Raw genomic sequence first — 419 nt, forward strand, 5'->3', positions numbered from 1 at the left:
AACCTCAGAGTGTCGCCCCGGGCCGGCTCTCGCTCCCAGGTGACAAAACGCGCGCGTCCCGGGTCACCTCCGGGGAGCCCCTCTGCGGCCCCTCCGCGTCGCCAGACTGTGAAAGGGACCCCCTGCGTCCCCAGCGACCCCCCCAGGCGTGAGGCTGGCCGGGGCACTCCTGGGGGCCGCCCCTTCCCTCCCGCGGTTTCGGGGACCCCAGAGCAGAACTACGGCCGGATGAGGAGGGCGCTGCTGGGGTCCACTCAGACCCTCGGAGCAGCGTTCTCGGGGATGCAGCTTTCCGGGCAGCTGAACGGGGGGGGGAAGTGAGGCCCAACTCGTCCCGGGCGTTGGGGAAGGGGCTGCTCGCCCTTCCCCCGGCTGGCAGGGGCCCCCCGCCCGCGGGATTCGGAGGCCTGGCGGGCGCC

The sequence above is a fragment of the Carlito syrichta genome, unplaced genomic scaffold (genome assembly GCF_000164805.1).
Source record: "Carlito syrichta isolate Samal-C Ts95f unplaced genomic scaffold, Tarsius_syrichta-2.0.1 Scaffold111688, whole genome shotgun sequence".
Classification (NCBI taxonomy): Eukaryota; Metazoa; Chordata; class Mammalia; order Primates; family Tarsiidae; genus Carlito; species Carlito syrichta.